The sequence below is a fragment of the Phyllobates terribilis genome, unplaced genomic scaffold (genome assembly GCF_046119375.1).
Source record: "Phyllobates terribilis strain yellow unplaced genomic scaffold, ASM4611937v1 Scaffold_1__5_contigs__length_1240528914, whole genome shotgun sequence".
Classification (NCBI taxonomy): Eukaryota; Metazoa; Chordata; class Amphibia; order Anura; family Dendrobatidae; genus Phyllobates; species Phyllobates terribilis.
The window spans coordinates 943258758-943286577 of NW_027362761.1; the positions used below are offsets into that span (position 1 = coordinate 943258758).

A 27820-nucleotide genomic window follows, 5' to 3' on the forward strand; every position below is an offset into this window, starting at 1 on the left:
ATCCGCATAACGCATGCAAATGTGCAACGCAAGGATCCGAAAGTTAGAGCAGGATAACCCTGAGTAAGTCAAGAGTTCCAGTCCTGTACCCCATCAGCAGTCTGGTTGTTAACAATTGCTATATAGCTATACACTGCTAAATACAAAGGGGTTTTACTATCTTGTAACGGATTGGCCATCACCTCATGATCGATGGGAGTCTCATCTCTGGGACCCCCAACAATCCTAGGAAATAATGGGTTTCCATATCATAGGAAGGAGTCAATTGTTAGGATTGACGTTGGGGTTCCAGAGGTCGGACTTTATTATAAAATGATGGCATATTCTAGTCATTAGCCATCACTTTACAAGATGGGAATATCTCTAACAGGTGTATTCCAAAGGGACATCCAGTACTTTATATTGATGACTTGTCGTTAGGTATCCAGTAGGAGCTGATCTGCAGTTTCGGGAAGCAGCCCCTTACCAATATACGGAGCTGTGCTCTTTCGCACTATACACAGTTTACATCCGGCCATTGGCAGAAGTGAGAACAGCTGATCGAAGGATGCCGATTGTCACACTCCCACCGATCTTGTGTTGGTGGGCTAAGGATAGGTTATCAAGATAAAAGTCCCTTTGTTTTTTGCAATTTTCTGACATTTTGAACTGAGAAAACACATTTCCAAAAAGGACAATCAAAAAATGCTATTTTAGCAGTCTTTAAAAATTACGCTAGCTCTAAGGCTAAGTTCCCATGATGAGTTTTTGATGGTTGCCCATTTTCGCTACCAAAAAATGCAGCATCTAAGGCCACGTTCACACGTTGAGTATTTGGTCAGTATTTTACATCGGTAATTATAAGCCAATACCAGGAGTGGAACAGTCAGAGGAAAAGTATAATAAAAACACGTCACCACTTCAGTATTTATCTCCCACTCCTGGTCTTGGCTTACAAATACTGATGTAAAATACTGACCAAATACCCAACGTGTGCATGTGGTCTTACAGTTTCAGCAAAGTGGATGGGATTTATAGAAATCTCATACCCTCTGTGCTTTTTTTTATGCATCATAAACTGGCCTGTGGTCTGTTTTTGAAATCCGCAACATGTCAATTTCTCTTGCAGGTATGCTGAGTTTTATGTGCAGATTTTCCCCAAAGAATGGCATTACATGCAGAAAATCTGAAGCTAAAAAATTTATGTGCTTTCTTGTTGTGGAAATACCTTAAAATGCATGAAATCCGTACACGACTATATCAATAAAGTTTTATCCAAGACAAATACCAGGAAATATAAAAAACAAAGCAACTTAAATTAAAACATGAAATGCCAAAAGGAGTCAAAAAAACTCAGCGCCAAAAACGTACTCAAAAATGCAATGAAAAAAAACCGCACCCAATTTACATGGTAGGTGCGAAAGTGCAGAAATTCTTCAACATCAAAAACTCCCCACTCTTCGTGGGAACATAACCTAAGGGCAGGACCAGCCGATGCGGCTGCAATATGGTTGAAAACTGCAGCGTGTGTGGCCAGAGGGTGGTCAGATTTTCTCATATGAGGAGAAGATGTGGGGAAAAAAAATTCTGTCAGTCGGTGAAAATTGCACCGCACACAGATGTGATCCGAGTGTCGTCCAATTTTTCCCACAGACTCACTTACATGGCCAAGTGTGATCCAAATATCGGATGCAGGTCGGTCATGCTGCAATTTTTTCCTCGGAGAGACTCTATCCAAGGATAAAAAATTGAAAAACTGTATGGCCCAATAGAAAAACTGGTCAGAGTGCGATCCGATGTTTTATCAGATCACAATCGGACTGAAAATACGTCCGAATTACTCCTTACAAGCATTCCTTTCCGGGAAAACAGCCATCTTACCCGCAAAACAGTGTGGCTAGCTACAATGGATGTGCAGTCTTTCTGGGTAGAAAACCTCCAAAATCTAGTAATCATTTAAGCAGAAATTTGAAAAGCGCAGCAGCCACCTCCACCTGTCCATGTACTGTAGGATCAGTCACTTATTCAAGTGTTATCAGAGGGGTACAACAAAACAAAGAGCGGTAGGTGGCCAAGTGCAGACGAAACTCAACAATCGTGCAGCTAATGGCTAACCACAAGTGAGCGCAGTTCCCCTTACAGAAGCCCAACCTGGCGCAAACAGGGTCATGGGGCCAGCTAGTATTTGGATAATCCCTTTAATTTTGGTCTTTTCTGGCTGTCTTGTTATCAATTATCATGACTCGTATGGGCATCCCTTGGGTAGGGGCACATGTCGCAGTCGCCGCATGGCTGAGATGAGGCCACAGAGTGGTCCTGTCATAACAGTTCTAGCAGCTGCCAATACATTATAAGTGAGTGAAGATGTTTTTGCACAACTGCTCGGCCATTAACAATACACAATCAATTTGCACTTGTTTTCTTATAACCTGAAGTCACTGAACATGTCATGTCGGTGCCATACCACATCTGCACCCCGCTCATGCTGACCGTAGCACTACGCATGATCCTTAAAGGAATTAATCTAATAAAAACGCAGCCCCCAAATCGCTCCACATATGTGACTAACACTATCCTCACAAGGGTAACGTGACCAAAATCAGCAGCTGAAATATGATGCAACTATATGAAATACATCAGAAGCCATTTTTTATCCTGTAGTGAATAAAACATAAAACGGCTTTAAGGCATGATATAATTGGAAATTCCAGGAACCTCAGCAGACAGGCATCGTCCCCCAGTAAGCTGCTTCACATACTCGGAGCGTTTCTTCTCCTTTGGCCACTTTAGCCTGTAAGGGCAAATGTAAAAAAGCCCCTATGGCAGGCAATACTGTATATAGTTCAAGAATCTTAGGCTCAGTCCATACTGCGCTTACGCCCAGTTTCAGGAGCATAAGCTCAGGAAGTCTGCACCCAATACTAGTTACTGTCAGGATGGATCCGAAGCATCTGTCCACCATGAAGACTCACTGTAGGGAAACCTATACTGCATGGTATAGCCCTCTGTATAGGAAAGGGCAGGCCGATTACAAAAATTATACAGGAAAATGAACGCAAACTGACAATGAAGACACACTTGGCCTCTCCCTGGTGAATGGGGGCCTATGGGAACGCTACAGTATACGTCAGGAAAAGTTCTGCACATATACAGTAAGCTCAGTGCACAGATTAGATATGACATAGAAGAACGTGGAAGTAGGTGAGATATTATGGCCAGACTTTCACTGCAGTCAGTGGCCGCCTCCAGCCCACTGAACTCATGGACAACTTACATGGATGTTTACTAAAAATTGTGCACCCATTACCTGGCACCAAAAAGCCGTGCCGTATAGTTTACATCAATTTCAGTGCATTAATGAATGGCTCTGGGTATTGGGCCGTGCATCAGGCATCCGTACAGGTGTTACTGACACATCTCACAGGCATTTTACAAACCCACAATCACTAGCACTATATTATGTACCTTGGTGCAGATTTTCACCGCAAAACACATGCCGAAAAACAAGTCAACCAAATCCAAACCACAGGCTAAAAAACAACAAGAACCCTACCAGATATAAACGAGGCTGCCATTTTTACAGAGAGGCCATTAATAAAAAATATATAAATCAAGCCACCTTACGTCCATTTACAGGGGTTATCCAGGACTGTATTAGTTCTTACGCACACAGTAAAAGATTAACAGGCAGGTAGTTACCAGCTATCATCTGTTCTGCACAGACCGGTCACTGACTGCTCCTGCCAGCGATTTCCGCTGATATCATGTCGACAAAGCAGCGGCTTCTTTGCCGCTCTGTGATGGGACGTGATTGGCAGTCATGCTGACTGACAGCCGGCTCCCCACTGCATAACTGCGGTGAACCAGCTGTCAATCAACTTGATGTCGGCAGTCACGCCCCATGGACAGAACAGCCCGGAAGAAGACGAGCTGCTCTGCTGACATTGGGCAGCTGAATCGCCGGCAGGAACAGTCAGTGACAGCTCTGATCAGGCGCCGGATAGGACAGGCAGGTTGTCGATAACTAGTTAGCAACTATAGATTGTCTCATAGTAAAAACATAATTTAGTCCTGGATAACCCCATTAATTCTAAGGAGACACACATGCTGATCAGCCATAATAAACCAATAACAAGTGACGTCAGTAACAGTGGTTATCTCACGACAGTGATGCAAGGGCCATGTTGTGATGGCTAGGCAACTGGGGGAGAGAAAACAGTAGGTCTTGTGGGGGGTTTCCAATATGCAGTGGTTGGTACCTACCAAAAATGGTCCAAACAAGGACAGCCAGTGAACCAACCAGAGTCAGGGTGATAAGCGCCCAAAGCTCACTAATACAGGTGGGTAACAGAAGCCTGTCAGGGGTCCGGACGTGTAAAAACTAATGTAGCAGAAATTGCTGGAAAAAAGTGATAATCGCTGTGAGAGCAAAGTGTCATTGTACACAGTACATTATAGCTGTCTACACAGGGGTCGGCGTGCCCATGCTAACCCTGTCCTGAAAGTGCCCACAATGGGCTTCAGGGCTGGTCCATTGAAAGAAGCGGCCTAGTCTGATGACTCGCCTTACATAGACATTGTGTAAATGGCTGGGTGTGTGTCGTATCCTGGGTAAGAGGTGGCACCAACATGGACTATGGAGTAAGGAGAGATGGCATGGTGCCACAAGTAATGTTCTGCTGGTTAGTTTTAGGCCCCTGGTTCACATGGACGTTACAATGACATGTACTGCCCTCTTAAGCACCCTTCATGGCACCAGTATTCACCAATGGCAGCATCAGCTTTCATCGGACAAATGCTCCCCGCCACAGTAGTTCAGTGTTCAGGAAAGGTCTGAGGACCATGGCGCAGGACACAGGGCGCTGACTGGGCCTTTATACTCCAGGATCACTGACAGCGCATCTGTGGGGTGTACTGGAGACACAAGTCCATGGAGAAGCCCCCGACACATGCCACTCTCCCCAACTCACCCCTCAGCACAGAACTTTCCAGCTACACATTAATGACTGTAGGAACAATTTCTGGGGCTCGGACAACCACTTGCTGTGTATGAGGGCGGCCGACTGTCTGATACGTCTGCCAGCCTTGCAGTAAACATGCATGCTTGGCCAATCTAAGCGTACGTGGTGATGGAGGAGTCAGGGGAGAAGGTTGGTGGCCTAATGACCAGCGTGTGACAACCGCAGGAAGGTCCCTGACAACGCTGCCCAGGAGAGGAGTCACCAGCAGCGCACCCACCCAGGACTGATGCATGTGCACACAGCTGTCAGCAGCTGACAGTGGGGCAGGCAGTGGCAGCAGATGCCCTCAGTAATGGGGCTCCTGATCAGGGTACAAGTAAAAAGTGAAAGTAGCAGCCTGCAAACAAGTGAGGAGCAGAAGTGACAGCAAACTTCGGCGGCCATTGAGTGACATGAGCTGGGTGCAGCGCCCACATCCTGCCCGGGCACACGGTGCAGCTCCCGGCTCTTCCCTCCCATGCACGCTGCACTGGGTTTCACAACAAACATGTAGGCCCCAATGACACCAGGCACATCCCCACCCCCACCGGCCGGGACTCGGCTCCCACTGCTCAGGATGGCAGGCTGCAATGGAGGGAGACGGACCCCCGGCCTCTTAACCCCTGACGTGCGGGGGGGACCGCCATGCACTGGAGAGGTTAAAGGGCAAGGGCGGCAAAGCACAGATAAGCAGGGCACAGAGGTGACCAGCGCAGGGCACAAGCCTCGCACCCCGGGATCACCGCTGCCGGAGCTGCCATCATGTCCGCCGACTGCTGGCTGCACGGGGCGCTATCACACAGGGCAGCACGGGGCGCAGCGGAGCGCTCTCCCCGGGCACGGCACCCTTACCTTGCCGAGAATGAGGTCCCGGGGCACGGAGCGACCGCTGGAGAGTGGGGGTGGCAGCGGTGACAACAGAGTGTGAGAGGCGGGGAGGAGGGATGACAGAGCGGAGATACACCGACTGAGTCACAGGAGGAGGAGGAGGGGCCACGGCAGCTCTGCCTCTACTGACCGAGCCCACCGGCCCCCGGGACTGGGGGAAGCGACAGCGGCCACCGGAGCTGTCACCCACACGTGGGATCGCCACCACTGACAAGCATCACTAATGGTCACAGCTAGAAATAACCATCGCTACTGATAAACCCCAATACTAATAACCATCACTACTGATAAACCCCATTACTAATAACCATCACTACGGATAAATCCCATTACTAATACCCATCACTACTGATAAACCCCAATACTAATAACCATCACTACTGATAAACCCCATTACTAATACCCATCACTACTGATAAACCCCAATACTGATAACCATCACTACTGATACAGCCCATTGCTAATAACCATCACTACTGATAAACCCCAATACTAATAACCGTCACTACTGATAAACCCCATTACTAATAGCCATCACTACTGATAAACCCCATTACTAATAACCATCACTACTGATACAGCCCATTGCTAATAACCATCACTACTGATAAACCCCAATACTAATAACCGTCACTACTGATAAACCACATTACTAATAGCCATCACTACTGATAAACCCCATTACTAATAACCATCACTACTGATAAACCCCAATACTAATAACCGTCACTACTGATAAACCCCATTACTAATACCCATCACTACTGATAAATCCCATTACTAATAACCATCACTACTGATAAACCCCAATACTAATAACCATCACTACTGATACAGCCCATTACTAATAACCATCACTACTGATACAGCCCATTACTAATAACCATCACTACTGATACAGCCCATTACTAATAACCATCACTACTGATAAACCCCAATACTAATAACCGTCACTACTGATAAACCCCATTACTAATAACCATCACTACTGATACAGCCCATTACTAATAGCCATCACTACTGATAAACCCCAATACTAATACCCATCACTACTGATAAACCCCAATACTAATAACCATCACTACTGATAAACCCCAATACTAATAACCATCACTACTGATAAACCCCATTACTAATAACCATCACTACTGATAAACCCCATTACTAATAACCATCACTACTGATAAACCCCAATAATAATAACCATCACTACTAATAAACCCCATTACTAATAACCATCACTACTGATAAACCCCATTACTAATAACCATCACTACTGATAAACCCCTATACTAATAACCGTCACTACTGATACAGCCCATTACTAATAACCGTCACTACAGATAAACCCCAATACTAATACCCATCACTACTGATAATCTCCATTACTAATAACCATCACTACTGATAAACCCCATTACTAATAACCATCACTACTGATAAACCCCATTACTAATAACCATCACTACTTATAAACCCCATTACTAATGCCCATCACTACTGATAAAACCCAATACTAATAACCATCACCACTGATAAACCCCATTACTAATAACCATCACTACTGATAAACCCCAATACTAATAACCATCACTAGTGATAAACCCCATTACTAATAACCATCACTAGTGATAAACCCCAATACTAATAACCATCACTGCTGATAAACCCCATTACTAATAACCATCACTACTGATAAACCCAATTACTAATAACCATCACTACTAATAAACCCCAATACTAATAACCATCACTACTGATAAACCCCATTACTAATACCCATCACTACTGATAAACCCCAATACTAATAACCATCACTACTGATACAGCCCATTACTAATACCCATCACTACTGATAAACCCCATTACTAATACCCATCACTACTGATAAACCCCATTACTAATAACCATCACTACTGATAAACCCAAATGCTAATAACCATCACTACTGATAAACCCCAATACTAATACCCATCACTACTGATAAACCCCAATACTAATACCCATCACTACTGATAAACCCCATTACTAATAACCATCACTACTGATAAACCCCATTACTAATAACCATCACTACTGATACAGCCCATTACTAATACCCATCACTACTGATAAACCCCATTACTAATAACCATCACTACTGATAAACCCCAATACTAATAACCATCACTATTGATAAACCCCATTACTAATAACCATCACTGCTGATAAACCCCATTACTAATGCCCATCACTACTGATAAACCCCATTGCTAATAACCATCACTACTGATACAGCCCATTACTAATACCCATCACTACTGATAAACCCCATTACTAATAACCATCACTACTGATAAACCCCAATACTAATAACCATCACTACTGATAAAGCCTATTACTAATACCCATCACTACTGATAAACCCCATTACTAATAACCATCACTACTGATAATCTCCATTACTAATACCCATCACTACTGATAAACCCCATTACTAATACCCATCACTACTGATAAACCCCTATACTAATAACCATCACTACTGATAAACCCCATTACTAATACCCATCACTACTGATAAACCCCATTACTAATAACCATCACTACTGATAAACCCAAATACTAATAACCATCACTACTGATAAACCCAAATACTAATAACCATCACTACTGATAAACCCCAATACTAATAACCATCACTACTGATAAATCCCATTACTAATAGCCATCACTACTGATAAACCCCATTACTAATAACCATCACTACTGATAAACCCCATTACTAATAACCATCACTACTGATAAACCCCAATACTAATAACCATCACTATTGATACAGCCCATTACTAATACCCATCACTACTGATAAACCCCCTTACTAATAACCATCACTACTGATAAACCCAAATACTAATAACCATCACTACTGATAACCCCCAATACTAATAACCATCACTACTGATAAACCCCATTACTAACACCCATCACTACTGATAAACCCCAATACTAATAACCATCACTACTGATAAACCCCATTACTAATAACCATCACTACTGATAAACCCCAATACTAATAACCATCACTACTGATAAACCCCAATACTAATAATCATCACTACTGATAAACCCCAGTACTAATAACCATCACTACTGATAAACCCCAATACTAATAACCATCACTACTGATAATCTCCAGTACTAATAACCATCACTACTGATAAACCCCATTACTAATACCCATCACTACTGCTAAACCCCATTACTAATAACCATCACTACTGATAATCTCCAGTACTAATAACCATCACTACTGATAAAGCCTATTACTAATAACCATCACTACTGATAAAGCCCATTACTAATAACCATCACTTCTGATAAAGCCCATTACTAATAACCATCACTACTGATAAAGCCCATTACTAATAACCATCCCTACTAATAATCTCCATAACTAATAACCATCACTACTGATAAACCCCATTACTAATAACCATCACTACTGATAAACCCCATAACTAATAACCATCACTACTGATAAACCCCATTACTAATAACCATCACTACTGATAAAGCCCATTACTAATAACCATCACTACTGATAATCTCCATAACTAATAACCATCACTACTGATAAACCCCAATACTAATAACCATCGCTACTGATAATCTCCATAACTAATAACCATCACTACTGATAAACCCCATTACTAATAACCATCACTACTGATAAACCCCATTACTAATAACCATCACTACTGATAAACCCCATTACTAATAACCATCACTACTGATAATCTCCATAACTAATAACCATCACTATGACAATATCCAGTACTAATAACCATCACTGCTGATAATCTCCAGAACTAATAACCATCACTACTGATAAACCCAAATACTAATAACCATCACTACTGATAAACCCCATTACTAATACCCATTACTACTGATAAAACCCAATACTAATAACCATCACTACTGATAAACCCCATTACTAATAACCATCACTACTGATAAACCCCATAACTAATAACCATCACTACTGATAAACCCCATTACTAATAACCATCACTACTGATAAACCCCATAACTAATAACCATCACTACTGATAAACCCCATAACTAATAACCATCACTACTGATAATCTCTATAACTAATAACCATCACTACTGATAAACCCTAATACTAATAACCATCACTACTGATAATCTCCATAACTAATAACCATCACTACTGATAAACCCCATTACTAATAACCATCACTACTGATAAACCCCATTACTAATAACCATCACTACTGATAATCTCCATAACTAATAACCATCACTATGATAATCTCCAGTACTAATAACCATCACTACTGATATACCCCATTACTAATACCCATCACTACTGCTAAACCCCATTACTAATAACCATCACTACTGATAATCTCCAGTACTAATAACCATCACTACTGATAAAGCCCATTACTAATAACCATCACTACTGATAAAGCCCATTACTAATAACCATCACTTCTGATAAAGCCCATTACTAATAACCATCACTACTGATAAAGCCCATTACTAATAACCATCCCTACTAATAATCTCCATAACTAATAACCATCACTACTGATAAACCCCATTACTAATAACCATCACTACTGATAAACCCCATAACTAATAACCATCACTACTGATAAACCCCATTACTAATAACCATCACTACTGATAAAGCCCATTACTAATAACCATCACTACTGATAATCTCCATAACTAATAACCATCACTACTGATAAACCCCAATACTAATAACCATCGCTACTGATAATCTCCATAACTAATAACCATCACTACTGATAAACCCCATTACTAATAACCATCACTACTGATAAACCCCATTACTAATAACCATCACTACTGATAAACCCCATTACTAATAACCATCACTACTGATAATCTCCATAACTAATAACCATCACTATGACAATATCCAGTACTAATAACCATCACTGCTGATAATCTCCAGAACTAATAACCATCACTACTGATAAACCCAAATACTAATAACCATCACTACTGATAAACCCCATTACTAATACCCATTACTACTGATAAAACCCAATACTAATAACCATCACTACTGATAAACCCCATTACTAATAACCATCACTACTGATAAACCCCATAACTAATAACCATCACTACTGATAAACCCCATTACTAATAACCATCACTACTGATAAACCCCATAACTAATAACCATCACTACTGATAAACCCCATAACTAATAACCATCACTACTGATAATCTCCATAACTAATAACCATCACTACTGATAAACCCCATTACTAATAACCATCACTACTGATAAACCCCATTACTAATAACCATCACTACTGATAATCTCCATAACTAATAACCATCACTATGATAATCTCCAGTACTAATAACCATCACTACTGATAATCTCCATAACTAATAACCATCACTACTGATAATCTCCATAACTAATAACCATCACTACTGATAAACCCCATTACTAATAACCATCACTATGATAATCTCCAGTACTAATAACCATCACTACTGATAATCTCCAGTACTTATAACCATCACTACTGATAATCTCCAGAACTAATAAATAACTACTACTATAATCTCTACTACTAATAATAATCACTACTAATAAAACCATAAATCACTAGAAATAATCATCACTACTAATAGTCACTGCTACTAATCAGCAATACTAATAATAATCACTAATAATAGTCAAACTAATAATAACCATCACTACTGATAATCTTCATTACTAGTAGATAACTATTATTATAATAATAATATAATAATAATCTTTTTATTTATATAGCGCCAACATGTTCCACAGCGCTTTGCAATTCAGATAATTTAACAGACATTATCGGCACTCTCCCCATTGGGGCTCACAATCTACATCTCCAATACTAATAATAATCACTACTAATAGTCACCACTGATAAAAGTCATCACTAATAATTATCATAACTGCAGTACTAAGAATCAAAACTATAAATAATCACCACTAATAATAATCACTACTAGTAATTTTGCTACTAATAATCTCCACCACTAATGATCACTACTAATAATCTCCACTAATACTAATAACCTCCACTACTACTAACACTATTTTATAGCCAAATTGGTTCAGAGATGAAAACAGTTAAATGTAACTAATTTTGTGGTGCTGAAAAGGAATATAATGCTGAAATTTGCTAATTGGTTCTAATTTTGAAGATCCAGAGGAGGTTGTAATCACTTAAGACACCTTCCATGCAGGCTTAAAGAAAATTTGCATCTTTATTATTTTTTTCATCATTATTGCATTGTCAGTAGCTAATCTATTACATCATCTATTTAGTCTATTGAGCCTTCAGTATTCTATCATCTTTGGGTGACCAATCAAAAAACGCCAACTTCGCTCCCATGACGTAATCCTAATTACAGTTTCATCACCTACTTTTATAAATGCTCTCTGTGTAAGGTATAGAGTATTAGGATTTCTTAGCTTAGTTTTTTAGAATATTTATGTTTCTGTATGTTTTTCAGATATGCCTTGTTCTTGCATTAAAGCAGATAGTTTTTGCTACATATGCATAGAAGTCACATTTGCCTCACAAAGGTGAAACTTAACTAACATGATAAGGAAAGCCTACAACCTGTATTTTGGCTGCAGAATAGGAGATCAGGACAAGAGTTGGGCTCCACACATATGCTGCAATAGATGGGCATTACATCTTATCCGGTGGTTACAGATGCAATCTATGCCTTTTTGCAGTCCCAACAATGATCTGGAGAGAGCCAACCGATCACTCTACCAATTGCTATTTCTGCATGGTGCCCCCATTAGGAAAGGAGTTTCAAGGAAGAAGAAGTGGACTTTACAGTGTGCAAACAATCCATCTGCAATACGCCCAGTACCACATACAGAAGAACTGCCAGTTCCAAAAGCACCAGAAATATTTTCAGTCTAGTCAAGTGAGGAAGAAGAGGGCTCTTGGTGTCATGAAGCATCTTCCTCTCACCACCCAGACTTTCTGTCAGCAACCTCAACTGACCCACACCTTATAACACAATGTGAACAGAACGATCTTGTTAGAGATTTGGATCTGCCCAAGAGTAAGGCTCAGCTCTTAGGTTTCAGTCTACAGCAGTGGAATCTCCTAGCAGGCAATGTTCATATTTTTTGTTTCTGCAACTGTGATAAATATCTTGTCCATTGCTTCTTCATGGAGCGATCTTGTGACATGCAACAACATCAACAGTTTAATGGAAGCTCTGAAGATGTCATAATGCAGAAGAATGGAGGCTCTGCATCAATTCATCCAAAACAAGCCTAAAAGCGGTCTTGCTACATAATAGCAATGCGCTACCTTCAATTCCAGTTGGTTATGCAGTCCACATGAAAGAAACCTATGAAAACAAACACCTCAACAGCTGTTTCATGAACTATGAACAATATTTGTGGCCCCTCTGTGTTGACTTAAAGGTGGTTGCCCTCTTACTTGGTCTTCAGGCTGGATACACAAAGTACTGCTGCTTTCTTGTGTGACTGGGATAGTCGTGCATGAGAATATCACTACAATAAAAGAGACTGGCCTCTCAGACATTCACTTCATCCAGGGAGTAAAAATGTCTTGCATCCAGCACTTGTTGCCCCAAGATTTTGTTACCACCATTGCATTGCAAGTTGGACCTAATGAAGAACTTTGTGAAGGCAGTGGATAAAAATGCAAAAGCATTTCATTGATAAATTTCCAAGGTTGAGTGAAGCAAAGATAAAGGAAGGAGTCTTTATTGGACCTCAGATTCGTAAGCTTCTTCAAGATGAGGAGTTTCTCCATTTGTTGCAGGGCAAGGAAAAGGTTGCATGGGCAGCATTCGCATTAGTGGTAACTAATTTTTTGGGACACTTTAGAGTTGATAACTATGAAGAGTTGGTGGAAAATCTCCTCAAAACATCTAAGGATCTTGGCTGTAACACGTCCTTAAAGATTAATTTCTTACATTCGCATCTAGACTTTTTTCCACTAAACTGTGGTAAGCAGTGAGTGAAGAGTAAGGTGAGAGATTTCACCAAGATATTGAAGAAAAGATAAAGGAAAATGGAATCCATCAATGCTTGCAGATTACTGTTGGACAATTGTAAGAGATGATCCGATGCAGGAGTACAAGAGACAAGCAAATAAGAGTTGTCACTGAGTGAGGACCACATTTTTTAGTGCAATTTCTGTAACTGTTTATAACTCGCAATAGTGTTTAGACATGTTTTAGTTATTTGAATTGTTGCTAAGTTTCATCTAAATAAATATCACAACATTGGCACAGCAAAATATCCTGCATCTTTATGTTTGCAAAAATAATAATGCTTCAAAATACTGAAACTTTTATTCATTAATTATATATTGCAGTAATGGGAAAACTCTTTGATATCATAGAAACAAGAGCCAACTAAAATTTTTCATTGTCAGATTTGAATTCAGGAGGTCAAAATCATTAAGAAATGGCTCATTTCATAACTGAACCTGACAACTTTTGAAAATATGTAGAACAATGAACTCACAATTACTAATAAGCTTCTCTACTAAAATCACTGCTACTAATAGTCCTGTAGAGCAGTCATGAGGTTTTCAGGAGAATTCTGTGGGAGAGATGGGTGCCCTGTGGAGAACTCATGAGGTTTTCAGGAGCAGTCCATGTGACAGAGGGGTGGCCTGTGAAGCTGTCATGAGGTTTTCAGGAGCAGTCCATGTGAGAGAGGGGTGGCCTGTGAAGCTGTCATGAGGTTTTCAGAAGCATTCTGTGTGAGAGAGGGGTGGCCTGTGAAGCTGTCATGAGGTTTTCAGGAGCAGTCCATGTGAGAGAGGGGTGGCCTGTGAAGCTGTCATGAGGTTTTCAGAAGCATTCTGTGTGAGAGAGGGGTGGCATGTGAAGCTGTCATGAGGTTTTCAGGAGCAGTCCATGTGAGAGAGGGGTGGCCTGTGAAGCTGTCATGAGGTTTTCAGAAGCATTCTGTGTGAGAGAGGGGTGGCCTGTGAAGCTGTCATGAGGTTTTCAGGAGCAGTCCATGTGAGAGAGGGGTGGCCTGTGAAGCTGTCATGAGGTTTTCAGAAGCATTCTGTGTGAGAGAGGGGTGGCCTGTGAAGCTGTCATGAGGTTTTCAGGAGCAGTCCATGTGAGAGAGGGGTGGCCTGTGAAGCTGTCATGAGGTTTTCAGAAGCATTCTGTGTGAGAGAGGGGTGGCCTGTGAAGCTGTCATGAGGTTTTCAGGAGCAGTCCATGTGAGAGAGGGGTGGCCTGTGAAGCTGTCATGAGGTTTTCAGAAGCATTCTGTGTGAGAGAGGGGTGGCCTGTGAAGCTGTCATGAGGTTTTCAGAAGCATTCTGTGTGAGAGAGGGGTGGCATGTGAAGCTGTCATGAGGTTTTCCGGCGCAATCTCGGCGAGAGAGGGGTGGCCTGTGAAGCTGTCATGAGGTTTTCTGGAGCATTCTGTGTGAGAGATGGGTGCCCTGTGGAGAACTCATGAGGTTTTCAGGAGCAGTCCATGTGAGAGAGGGGTGGCCTGTGAAGCTGTCATGAGGTTTTCAGGAGCATTCTGTGTGAGAGAGGGGTGCCCTGTGGAGAACTCATGAGGTTTTCAGGAGCAGTCCATGTGAGAGAGGGGTGGCCTGTGAAGCTGTCATGAGGTTTTCAGGAGCATTCTGTGCGAGAGATGGGTGCCCTGTGGAGAACTCATGAGGTTTTCAGGAGCAGTCCATGTGAGAGAGGGGTGGCCTGTGAAGCTGTCATGAGGTTTTCAGGAGCAGTCCATGTGAGAGAGGGGTGGCCTGTGAAGCTGTCATGAGGTTTTCAGGAGCATTCTGTGTGAGAAAGGGGTGCCCTATGAAGCTGTCATGAGGTTTTCAGGAGCAGTCCATGTGAGAGAGGGGTGGCCTGTGAAGCTGTCATGAGGTTTTCTGGAGCATTCTGTGTGAGAGAGGGGTGCCCTGTGGAGAACTCATGAGGTTTTCAGGAGCAGTCCATGTGAGAGAGGGGTGGCCTGTGAAGCTGTCATGAGGTTTTCAGGAGCAGTCCATGTGAGAGAGGGGTGGCCTGTGAAGCTGTCATGAGGTTTTCAGGAGCATTCTGTGTGAGAAAGGGGTGCCCTATGAAGCTGTCATGAGGTTTTCAGGAGCAGTCCATGTGAGAGAGGGGTGGCCTGTGAAGCTGTCATGAGGTTTTCTGGAGCATTCTGTGTGAGAGATGGGTGCCCTGTGGAGAACTCATGAGGTTTTCAGGAGCAGTCCATGTGAGAGAGGGGTGGCCTGTGAAGCTGTCATGAGGTTTTCAGGAGCATTCTGTGCGAGAGATGGGTGCCCTGTGGAGAACTCATGAGGTTTTCAGGAGCAGTCCATGTGAGAGAGGGGTGGCCTGTGAAGCTGTCATGAGGTTTTCAGGAGCAGTCCATGTCAGAGAGGGGTGGCCTGTGAAGCTGTCATGAGGTTTTCAGGAGCAGTCCATGTGAGAGAGGGGTGGCCTGTGAAGCTGTCATGAGGTTTTCAGGAGCATTCTGTGTGAGAAAGGGGTGCCCTATGAAGCTGTCATGAGGTTTTCAGGAGCATTCTGTGCGAGAGAGGGGTGTCCTGTAGAATAGTCATGAGGTTTTCTGGCGCAATCTCGGCGAGAGAGGGGTGCCCTGTAGATCAGTCATGAGGTTTTTGGGAGTAGTTGGAGGAAGAGATGGAGGTCCTGTGGAGCAGTCATGAGGCTCATGGGAGCAGTCTGAGTGAAATAGGGGTGCCCTGTGGAGCAGCCATGAGGTTTTGGGGAACAGTCTGTGTGAAAAAGAGATAAGTTGAAGTAGTCTGTGAGAGAGCGAGCACAAGTGGAAGTGTGTTAGAGAGAGGGGAGACGTGGAGAAATCTGTGGGAGAAAAGTAGGCCATTGGGAACAGTCTGTTAAACAGATGGGCACATGAGGAGCGGCCTGTGAGAGTTGAAGGCCATGTGCCATGAGCAGTCTCATAGGTTGGTCTTGAGGAGACGTCAAGTGGACCCTAGGGGGATAGTCTTTGTGAAGAAAGGGGTCCATGTGCAGCATTGTGAGTATTATTGATTTTGTTTTTATTTTGAAAGTCATAAAACAAGTCTCTAATGTTTTAACTTAGATAGATAGGACTTTTCTGGATGCAGCCATATTAAATTTGTATATATTTTTACATTTCTTATTGTTAAATTTGGAAAAGAAGGTGATTCAAATTTTTGTGTTTTTTTTTAAATGTAATATTTTTAGAAAACTTTTATATGTTTTACTTTGTTAGTCCCTTTAGGGGACTTAAAGCTTTGAAGTTTTGCTTTATATAGTAAAAATGACAGTCTTCTAAGACGTCACAGAATAGATCACATGACAGTCACAGGGGGCGCTCGTACAGCCCCCTGATGTCATAGCAACACATCGTCTCCCTACAATCGAGTCGTGGGGGAGGGCGATGGGTACCCAAATTGATTTCCAGGCTGGATCGTAGTGCTTAAATACAGCAGCATATAAGAGGTTAACAGCAGTGTTCGGCTGATGACTGCTGTTAGAGACGGATGTCAGTTATATAACATAGCTGGCATCTGTCCGGTGAGGAGCAGGCGCTGCTTCTGAGTTCGCTCCAAAGTTCTGACACACTCCATGATGTAATGGACCATGAAGAGGTTGGTAAGGGTTGTGCAGTAGTAGATATCCCCTTTAAGAGATGTGATATGGGATCTGAATTCTAGGAGTCTGGGATTTTAATTTTCTTTTTCTCTGGTGTAAGGTTTAAAGTGTATCTGCCACCAGATTTAACAAAACAAACTTATGCTTTACATACTTTGAAAATCCATGTTAGAATGGCTAAATAATCCTATATGGAAGTTTATCTCAATCCCCGACCAGATATCCTGACTGAAAGCTTCTCAGAGTCTCACTTTCCTTCTGCTGCTGAGATCTCAAACTGCTTAGTAGAAACTGTAGCTGTCAATCAGGCTGGTGTGCATGGACTGAATACAGTTGGATTAACTAGCTATTTTATTCTGTGGCTGGACCAAATTAATTTTCATCCTAAATCCCTATCTATTTAATGCCATAATCTAAACTATTTTCTAATATACTTTAATTAAAAATTCCCTACCCTTCCCTAACTACACTATCTAACTGCTTTTCTTTAGCATCATCAGGGGGCAGAGGATGCGGTCACTGCTGCAGCCAGCCACTGCCCCCTTCCTGAAACGAAGCGTCATCAGTGACCTGCTTTTCAGAGGCTGGGCAGCGGGCTAGTCCTTCCGCAATGTGCGACGTGCCCAATGACATCGCTCTCTCGCCGGCTCAGATCAGCAGAAACAAGCCGGCACCAGAGCGCACTGTCAGTGTACGATGTGAGAATACCCCGTGCGCAGAGACCAGCGCCGCTCCTGCAAGTGACGTCACTGTCATTGTGCACATCGCACAGTGACAAGAATCTACTGAGCATGCATCGAAATTGGAGGGGTCAGAGGCTTCAGCAGTGATCGCAGCCTCTGCCCCCTGATGACACTTCCTTTGAGTATCCTAGCATGCACTGGGATTCTCAAACGAAGTGTCATCAATAAGGAAGTAGGAAAAAACAAGAAAAGCAGTTAGAGAGTGTAGTTAGGGAAGGGTAGGGAATTTTTAATTAAAGTACATTAGAAAATAGTTTAGATTATGGCATTAAATGGATAGGGCTTTAGGATGAATATTAATTTTGATTTTGGACCACCCCTTTAATATCAGGATCATAAAGCCATTCTGAAATGGATTTTCAAAGGAAATATGCCAGCTTTATCAAGCTTCATTGTTTCATCTTCCAGTGGAGACAACGTGATAATCCTGCCGCCAATCACTGACCCAGCAGAGACGCTTTGGTCACTATTGTAGTCACTAATTGCCTGCAGCAGTCTGTGATATTTTGAGAAGTAAAGTAAAAGAAGAATTGCAACTTGTGTGGGATAAATAATTTGACAATTTTATAGTTTGTGATGTTACAATAGGGTGATATCAATTATGAATACGTTATTTTTTTTCCAATTATAAAGTATTTGAAAAGGGAGGCCATTGTTAAGATTTTAGCTGCCATGGCAACCATTGGCATTTGGCACCCTAAATGTCCTATGGTTAATAGCATAACTATATCATATGGAAAAGCACACTCCTGGCTACCTACAGTGCTCAGAGCGCAGCAGTCAAATCATCACTGGCTGCTGCACATTCAACTTCAATGTACAGAGTACAGTAGCTAGTGACAAAGCTTGACTGATGCACTCTACACAGGTAGCTTAACGGCCAGGATGACAAAGATAATTAATTAATTTTCTTGTTAAAACAGAAGAAAGTGAAGGATAATTATTTAAAGGGAAAGCTAAATCTTACCCAATGGCCATTTTCCTATGGAGCAGCCTCTCCTCTCAACATTATTCTCAAAGCAGCAGCCTGTTATGCTTAACACAAAATCATATACATGTATGTGATCATGGACATTACCATGTGTGATGGGGGCTTTCTACATGTGGTCGATGAGAGCTATATTACATAGCCAGCATATGTGTCTAACAGCAGCTGCCGAAGCTGAACTCTGATCGCTGCTGTTAACCATTTAAATGCTGCTGTCAGTCTCTGTCAAATAGTAAATGTGAGCAGATGGTGGCAGGTTCAAGTCCCTCGAAGGGACTAAAAAATAAAGTAAAAAAAAAAAAAAGTTAACAAACATGTTATCAAAATTCAAAACCAGTTCATTTTTACCATGGAATGAATGCCGTAAAAACAAAAACAATGGAGGAACTAAATTTTTTCATCATTTTACTCTCATATGGGTTTTATTCCTGTTTGTTAGTACATTATAAATTAAAATGAATGGTGTCTTCAAAACAACTGGTCCTGCAAAAAATAAGCCCTCGTACAGTATTGTTCAAAATAATAGCAGTCCAATATAACTAACCAAATTAATCCCTGTTTTTGGTATACATTATATTACCACATGTCAAACAATTTACCAGTTGGTGCAGTAGATTCTATGAAAAACCAACAGACTCAGCATTAATGATCTGCATGTTTTTGAGTCTGTGTATTTGAATAATTAATTGAAAGGGGTTGTGTTCAAAATAATAGCAGTGTGGAGTTCAATTATTGAGGTCACTCATTCTGTGAAGAAACAGGTGTGAATCAGGTGGCCCTTATGTAAGGGTGAAGACAGCACATGTTGTATATGCATTTATCCTTTAAAGCCTGAGAAATATGGGTCGCTCAAGACATTGTTCAGAAGAACAGCCTACTTTCATTAAAAAGTTGTTGGAGAGGGTAAAACTTGTGAAGAAGTGCAGACAATGATAGGTTGTTCAGCTAAAATGATCTCCAATGCTTTAAAATGGAAAGCAAAACCAGAGAGACGTGGAAGAAAACAGAAGACTACCATTTGAATGGATCGAAGAATAGCCAGAATGACAAAGGCTCAGCCAATGATCAGCTCCAGGATGATCAAAGACAGTCTCAAGTTACCTGTGAGTACTGTGACAGTTAGAAGACACCTGTGTGAAACTAATCTCTTAGCAAGAAGTCCCCGCTGAGTCCCACTGTTAAAAAAAAAAAAAAAGACATGTACTGAAGCGGATACAATTTGCCAAAGAACACATCAACTGGCATAACAAGAAATGGAGAAACATTTGTGGACTGATGAAAGTAAAATTGTTCTTTTTGGGTCCAAGGGCCGCAGACAGTTTGTCAGGTGACCCCCAAACTCTGCATTGAAGCCACAGTACACTCTGAAGACAGTGAAGTATGGTCGTGCAAGCATCATGATGTGGGCATGTTTCTCTTACTATGGTGCTGCACCTATTTACCGCATACCAGGGATCCTGGACCAATTTGCATATATTAAAATACTGGAAGAGGTCATGTTGCCTTATGCTGAAGAGGATATGCCCTTGAAATGGGTGTTTCAACAAGACTACTGTAGCATCGGTGTCTCTGCCCCCTGCTAGGCAGAGACGCCGTCCCTCTCACCTTCCTGTTTTGGGCGCGCCGTCCTCCAGCGCTCCTTCCCTCGCTGCTGCCGGCGCGCTCCTTCCCGGGCACTGTGCTTAGGGCGCGCGCGCGGGCGCTCCCCCTCTCTTAAAGGGACCGCGCGCGTTGTTCTAAGGAGTCCCCGGCCAATAGCCGGAGGACCTCCCATATATAAGGCACCTCCTCCAAAATGGAGGTGCCCGAGCAAAGTTGTTGCAAAGCATACTCACCTCTGCTTCAGCCCTCAGGTCCCGTTGCCAGCCTGACTACCAGTCCAGTCTGCCTGCTTGTCTGCTCTTCAGCCCGACAGTCGGTCTCAAGCATCCACCAGTCTGTCTATGGGCAAGTCCACCTACGGACCAGGAAGCACCTGCCACTTACCTGCCTGCTACCTGCCGTACTTGCTAGCCCGCTCACCTGGGAGCGCTCACCTGCTACCCGCCTGCTAGCCTACCTGGAGGCTCTGCTGTCACTTGCCGTGACCACCCGCCTGCTCACCCAGAGACTGCTACCCTCCTGTTGTGTCCACCCGCTACACCGGTCAGTCCCCGCTATCTGACCCGTGGGAGCCACCTGCTCAATTACAAGGTCGTCCCCAGACTAACACCTGCCCCTCGGGGTCCCTCCTTGTTCCAAGGCACAGAGGTTCCACCACCTGGCCCCGTTACAGTTTGCTCGGGCCATGGAATCCGGTGGCACCCAAGCTCCCTCGCTCTCTGACCTATACCATGAAGTCTCCCGTCAGAGATTCCAACAGGAAACCATCCTGAACCATCTGCGGAATGTCAATTCCTGCCTGGACACACTGACTACTCCATCGGCATCCGCTGCGAGTCACACGACTCCCGTCCCGGCAGCGCCGTTGCCCACCTATACCATGGCATCCAGCCCCAACCCCCGGCTCTCTGCACCACCTCGTTTTGGTGGAGACCCCGCTTTGGCGCGAGGTTTCATAAACCAGTGCACCCTGCACTTTGAACTCTTGGCACATTATTTTACCTCCGACCGGGCCAAAGTGGCATTCATCATGTCCCATCTCACTGGGGAGGCACTGGCTTGGCTAAATCCCCTGTGGGAGAGAGGGGATCCCCTGGTATCCAACTTGTCAGCTTTCCTCACAGCTTTCCAGAAAGTCTTCGATGAACCAGGACGAAAGACCTCATCTGCCTCATCTCTGCTACGTCTCCGCCAAGGGAGTCTCACCGTGGGCCAATATGCCATACGGTTCCGTACCCTCGCTTCTGAGCTTGCCTGGGATAACGAGGCTCTGCTGGCCGTCTTCTGGGAGGGTCTTTCCGGTCGGATTAAAGATGAACTTGCCGGTCGGGACATTCCTACCACCCTGGATGACCTGGTGGCACTTGCTACCCGGATTGACATCCGGTTCCAGGAACGTACCAAGGAGACCACCCGTGTGAGAAGGTTTCCCCACCTTGCTCCTACCTTCCAGAGACCTGTCTCTTCTTCAACCACACCCCGGGTGCACTCACCCGAGCCCATGCAGGTCGACCTGACCAAGATGGTCAAATCCCGCCAGGAGTCACGCCGGGCCGAGGGGAGCTGTTTCTATTGTGGCAGCAAGGAGCACCTGATCCGGTCCTGCCCGGAGAGGCCGGGAAACGCCGGTGTCTAGGATCGCTCGGAGAGGTCGTCCTAGACAAAAAAAAAAGTCCTCTCCATCCCTGACTCTGTCTGTCACTATCTCCTGGGGAGAGGATCGGCACTTTGAGATCGCCCACCTGGATTCTGGTGCTGCTGGGAACCTCATCTCCCAGTCCTTGGTAGAGAGATACCGTATTCCCACCAAGCCTCTCGCTGACCTTTTGTCAGTTGCCTCCGTGGATGGAAGACTCCTTCCGGAGACCATCCTGCTCGTCACTGAACCCTTAACTCTGCAGGTGGAAATTCTGCACTCTGAGAAGATCTCCTTCCATGTGCTATCCGGACTCTCTCACTCCCTGTTGCTAGGTCTACCCTGGCTCCAGACACATGAACCCGTATTGAACTGGCGATCCGGTGAAGTACTCCGGTGGGGTCCAGACTGCCACAAGACCTGCCTGGTTCCGGTCCGCCCCGCTCGCCCTCCGCCTACTCCAGCTAATCTACCGGGTCTCCCGGCTCCATACTGGCCCTTTGCGGACGTCTTCGGTAAAAGGGAGGCAGAGACGTTGCCACCCCAAAGGCCATATGATTGCCCGATCGACCTGGTACCTGGCACCACTCCTCCCCGTGGGCGTATCTACCCGTTGTCCGCGGCCGAAACCCAGGCCATGTCTGAATACATTGAAGAAAATCTGGCTAGGGGATTTATCCGAAAATCTACCTCCCCGGCTGGAGCCGGATTCTTCTTTGTCAAAAAGAAAGACGGCTCACTACGTCCCTGTATTGACTACAGAGGACTCAATCAAATCACAGTAAAAAACAAATATCCCCTGCCGCTCATCACCGAGTTGTTTGACCGTCTCAAAGGTGCCAAGATCTTCTCCAAGCTGGATCTACAGGGAGCATATAACCTGGTCCGTATCCATCAAGGAGACGAGTAGAAGACAGCATTCAATACCCGGGACGGTCACTATGAGTACCGTGTGATGCCCTTCGGACTCTGTAATGCCCCCGCTGTCTTTCAAGAACTGGTCAACGACATCTTCCGGGACCTCCTGTACTCCTGCGTGGTGGTGTACTTGGACGATATCTTGGTCTTCTCTCCGGATCTCCCCACACACCGGAGGGATGTTCATCAGGTCCTGCTTAGGCTTCGGCAGAACCACCTCTATTTCAAATACGAGAAGTGCCTCTTCGACCAGACCTCCCTTCCATTCTTGGGCTATGTTATCTCCCAGACAGGCCTGCAAATGGATCCCGAGAAGCTCTCTGCTGTCCTAAAGTGGCCCCGTCCTGAGGGGTTGAAGGCGATACAGCGATTCCTGGGCTTTGCCAATTACTATCGTCTTTTCATCCCACACTTCTCGTCCCGGACTTCTCCCATATCTGCGCTTACCCGTAAGGGGGCAAATCCCAAGGTATGGTCGCCCGAAGCCGAGGAGGCCTTCCTTTCCTTAAAGAAAACCTTCGTCTCTGCCCCCGTCCTGCACCGTCCAGACTGCAATAAACAATTCTACCTGGAGGTTGATGCCTCCTCCTCCGGAGCCGGAGCGGTACTCACCCAAAAATCTTCTACCGGGAGAATGGTAACCTGCGGCTTCTTCTCCAAAATCTTCTCCTCGTCTGAGCACAACTACTCTATAGGAGACCGTAAATTGCTAGCCGTCAAATTAGCACTGGAGGAGTGGTGCTATCTGCTTGAAGGGGCTCTATACCCGGTGATCATCTACACGGATTACAAAAATCTGGCATATCTCCAAAATGCCCAGAGACTTAATCCTCGCCAGGCCCGGTGGTCTTTGTTTTTTGCCCTCTTCGACTTCATCCTTCATTTCCGTCAAAGCTGATGCCTTGTCCCGGTCCTTCCTGTCCTCCAATCAAGAGGAGGAGCCTACGCACATCATTGACCCCTCCAAGGTAATGAAGGTGGCCCCCCTGGATCTGACTCGTCTCCCACCCGGTAAGACGTTTGTAGCAGTACCAGATCGGGAGAGGGTTCTTCATTGGGGCCATTCTTCTAAACTAGCTGGCCATACTGGCCAAAAGAAGACCTTCCAGCTCATTACCCGGCATTACTGGTGGCCTATCCTGCGTAAGGACCTTGTAGACTTCGTCGCGGCCTGTTCATCTTGTGCCCGTAACAAAGTGCCCAGACACCTACCAGCCGGCCATCTCTTGCCCCTTCCTGCACCTGCTGCTCCATGGCAGCACATAGCTATGGATTTTATCACCGATCTTCCTGTTTCTGCCAGGTGTACAGTCATTTGGGTGGTCGCTGACCGCTTTTCGAAAATGGCCCACTTCATTCCCCTACCTGGTCTCCCATCTGCACCCGAACTGGCTAAAGACATCGTGTCGGATCGTGGGGTTCAGTTCACCTCACGCTTCTGGAGAGCCATATGTAAGCTGCTAGACGTCACCCTGGATTTCTCCTCTGCTTACCACCCTCAGTCCAATGGTCAAGTGGAGTGGATCAATCAGATCCTTACCAGCTACCTCCGGCACTTCGTTAATGCCCACCATTCCGATTGGGTGGATCTTCTACCTTGGGCCGAATTCTCTTATAATAACCATGAGAGCGAATTCTCTTCCAAGTCCCCGTTCTTTATAGTCTGTGCCAACATCCTCGGATTCCAGTTCCCGTCTCCGCTTCTGTGGACAACCCTGCCGCGGAGTCTCTTGTCAGCGAATTTTCTACCATTTGGGAGAGTACCAGGTCCGCTCTTCTTCAGTCCTCCGAGCGGATGAAGAGATATGCTGATAAGAGACGTCTGGATCCCCCTCAATTCCGTCCTGGAGACAAGGTTTGGCTCTCCTCCAAACATGTGCGGCTCAAAGTACCCTCCTACAAGTTGGGCCCTCGATTCATCGGACCCTTCGAAGTTCTCAGGCAAATTAACCCAGTGGCCTACAAATTAAAACTCCGGGCCACCCTACGCATTCCCAACTCCTTCCACGTATCCCTCCTCAAACCCGTTGTCCTTAACACTTTTTCCGATAATCCAGGTACTCCTCCTGCTCCGGTTTCTGCTGAGGACGTCTTTGAGGTGGAGAGTATCCTGGCCACCAAGAGGGTAAGAGGGAGAACCTTTTTTCTGGTGGATTGGAAGGAGTTTGGTCCTGAGGAAAGAATTTGGGAACCCAGGGAGAACATCAACGCCCCACTTCTCCTTGAGAAATTTCTCTCTGGTCTAAAAAAGGGGGGCCTAAAGGGGGGGTACTGTAGCATTGGCGTCTCTGCCCCCTGCTAGGCAGAGACGCCGTCCCTCTCACCTTCCTGTTCCGGGCGCGGCGTCCTCCAGCGCTTCTTCCCTCGCTGCTGCCGGCGCGCGCTCCTTCCCGGGCACTGTGCTTAGGGCGCGCGCGCGCTCCCCCTCTCTTAAAGGGACCACGCGCGTCATTCTAAGGAGTCCCCGGCCAATAGCCGGAGGACCTCCCATATATAAGGCACCTCCTCCAAAATGGAGGTGCCCGAGCAAAGTTGTTGCAAAGCATACTCACCTCTGCTTCAGCCCTCAGGTCCCGTTGCCAGCCTGACTACCAGTCCAGTCTGCCTGCTTGTCTGCTCTTCAGCCCGACAGTTGGTCTCAAGCATCCACCAGTCTGTCTATGGGCAAGTCCACCTACGGACCAGGAAGCACCTGCCACTTACCTGCCTGCTACCTGCCGCACTTGCTAGCCCGCTAACCTGGGAGTGCTCACCTGCTACCCGCCTGCTAGCCTACCTGGAGGCTCTGCTGTCACTTCCCGTGACCACCTGCCTGCCAGCCAAGAGACTCTTACCTGCTCTGCCGTCACTTGCCGTGACCGCCTGCCTGCCAAGAGACTCTTACCCGTTCTGCCGTCACTTGCCGTGACCACCCGCCTGCTCACCCAGAGACTGCTACCCTCCTGTTGTGTCCACCCGCTACACCGGTCAGTCCCCGCTATCTGACCCGTGGGAGCCACCTGCTCAATTACAAGGTCGTCCCCAGACTAACACCTGCCCCTCGGGGTCCCTCCTTGTTCCAAGGCACAGAGGTTCCACCACCCGGCCCCGTTACAACTACGACCCTAAACACACCAGTAAACGAGCAAAATCTTGGTTCCAGTCCAACAAGATTGAGGTTATGGAGTGGCCAGCCCAATCCCCGGACCTTAATCCGATAGAACACTTTTGGGATGGTATCAAAAATACCATTTCTGAGGCAAAGCCAACAAATGGCAAAACATTGTGGGATGTAGTCAAAGCATCCTTGGCTGGAATAACAGTTGTCAGGTGCCAGAAGTTGGTTGACTATGCAATATAGATGTGAAGCAGTTCTAAAAGACTGTGGGTATACAACTAAATATTAGGTTAGTGATTCATAGGAATGCTAAATCCTTAAAAAAAAAGAGTACATATTGTGAGTTTGTAAAGACAAATGCAGACCCTGCTATTTTTTATAACAGCCCAATGTTCATTTTTTGTTATTTTCTGTAAAGTAGTTAAAAATTCTAAACATTTCTCTTCATGTTTTGAATTAGAAAACAGTGTGCAATGCTCCCAATGCATGGAAATCAAAACTAGGATAAAGATTTTGTGCTTAACTCATGTTTTTAAACACACTCGTATTATTTTGAACACTACTGTATGTCTGTGTTGACAGAAAAACATTAAAGTTACGGCTCCTGTAAGGGGAGGAAAAAACAAAAATGCAAAAACAGAAATGTGGCTGCAGAAGCAGGGTCTTTGTCATCATGAATGGTTAAAAACAAACAAATTGGCAATTTTCTTGACTATACAGCTTGTAAATGTATCCGACCAGCTTCAGTACCACTGCGCACCTGTGATGCTGCAGAGGCAAAGCTGCCCTAGCTTGCAGCATTACTGCAGCACAAGCTCACGATCCCTCTCCCTCCCCAGAAAGTAGGAAGGCAGGGGAGTGGTGGGCTCTTGTCAAATAAGATGAGACCCACATCCAGTAATACTGTGGCTCACCTGTTTGTTTTCCATCTATCTAAACCCCCGCCCCCTCTTCTTTGATTGACAGCTCTAGCTTCATAGAGGCAGAAAAGGGTGGAGATAGGCAGAAAACAAGCAGGTGAGAGGGTATATACAAATGTTTGGCCCCGCCAACGGTGCCCTGAGCTTCTGTACTTGGTGTGGAAAGTCATTCTGTCCTGACAGAGTCTCTTTAAAGGGGTTAAGCAACACCTCTCTTTTTAAACCAATCTGTCATTCAGGGGCGGAACTACCGCCCGTGCAGCCGGTTCATTGAACGGGGGCCCCGAGGGAGAGGGGGCCCCTTCAGCCTCCAGCAGGGCCGCCATCAGGGCATGACTGCCCTGACTCCAGTATG

The 27820-nt window shown here is 44.8% G+C and overlaps 1 protein-coding gene across 2 annotated transcripts in view; it reads right to left on the reverse strand.

Moving 5' to 3' along the window:
- ELF2 (E74 like ETS transcription factor 2) overlaps nucleotides 1–5976 on the reverse strand; it is a 105600-nt gene extending 99624 nt beyond the window's left edge. Inside the window, exon 1 of one of the 2 annotated variants that reach the window (XM_073641758.1) lies at nucleotides 5832–5976. The gene's annotated coding sequence lies outside the window, so the exon portion shown is untranslated. The remainder of the gene's footprint in view (nucleotides 1–5831) is intronic. The other variant, XM_073641766.1, reaches the window with a different exon arrangement.
- Nucleotides 5977–27820: the final 21844 nt, after the last annotated feature.